This window comes from Macrobrachium nipponense, chromosome 19, assembly GCF_015104395.2.
Source record: "Macrobrachium nipponense isolate FS-2020 chromosome 19, ASM1510439v2, whole genome shotgun sequence".
NCBI classification, from domain to species: Eukaryota; Metazoa; Arthropoda; class Malacostraca; order Decapoda; family Palaemonidae; genus Macrobrachium; species Macrobrachium nipponense.
In genome coordinates this window covers 44,198,594-44,199,537 of record NC_061088.1, presented here as the reverse complement: position 1 = coordinate 44,199,537, position 944 = coordinate 44,198,594, and the positions used below count along the sequence as shown (strand labels likewise).

The 944-nt window shown below is 38.1% G+C and overlaps 1 protein-coding gene across 5 annotated transcripts in view; it reads right to left on the bottom strand.

The window, feature by feature from the left end:
* LOC135216728 (uncharacterized) overlaps positions 1-124 on the bottom strand; it is a 481,792-nt gene extending 481,668 nt beyond the window's left edge. For 3 of the 5 annotated variants that reach the window (XM_064252232.1, XM_064252208.1, XM_064252194.1), the window contains exon 1: positions 1-87. This exon is cut by the window's left edge. The gene's annotated coding sequence lies outside the window, so the exon portion shown is untranslated. The other 2 variants (XM_064252201.1, XM_064252225.1) reach the window with 2 other exon arrangements.
* Positions 125-944: the final 820 nt, after the last annotated feature.

The following is a 944-nucleotide window of genomic DNA, read 5'->3' as shown; positions in this document are numbered from 1 at the left end:
AAAGGAGAATGAGCACAAAACAAACACAAGCCCGGCACAACTTACGACGGACGCACAACAACAGATACAAGGCAAGAAGGCCACTAGAAGAAGTCAACTAAACCGCAGACGCCGGATCATCCGGAGGGACCTAGGAAGATGTTGCGCAATATGGTGACTCATCTTCAAGGATTGTGAGATCCTCCCAAAGGATATTTTTGGTTTATGAATACGCGAAAGGCAAAGATTCTCAAAGACGACATGCTTGAAATGTTCCCTCTCACAGGAGAGCAATAATTATTTGCAAATATTATGCACTCTGCATCGACACAATTTAGATAGCTGGCAACTTGTGCTGTTCGCCTTGGCTAGTCACAGCGTTCCAGGTACTCAAGACGGGAAAGGAAAGTATGATGAAATCGTCGGTATATATATTATATATCTATATATATATATATATATATAAAATATATAATATAGTATATATAGGTGTGTGCAATGCTGAAACAAACGAATGAGTCATGCATTGTAATGTAAAGTATATTTAACTTTTCTACGAAATACTTCTGAAGCAAAAAATTAAGAATGAAAAAACGCATCGAGTGATGCATAATTGATAACGATTCCATAATGACTTATAACAGCAGATTACCACCACCATCAACATTTCCATCATCATTATCAATGTTACCCTGCCAGCAGCACATTAAAGATATATAAGAATGGCTGTTGTATTTACTCCGAAACACGAATGATAAGCAAGTAAGGTAAACAATGAGAATGCGAATACGGCCTGTAGCAACATATTACGGAAATTCCTTAAACTTACCTTCTGTCACCGCAACTGTGGAAGGTGGCTACCCACTAGAGGAATTTCGATCTTATCCAGATTTTCGTTTATTTCTACTGATCTTAGTTTAATGAAGTCCAACACAGCTATTGCAGTGGCGTACAATAATGACGAC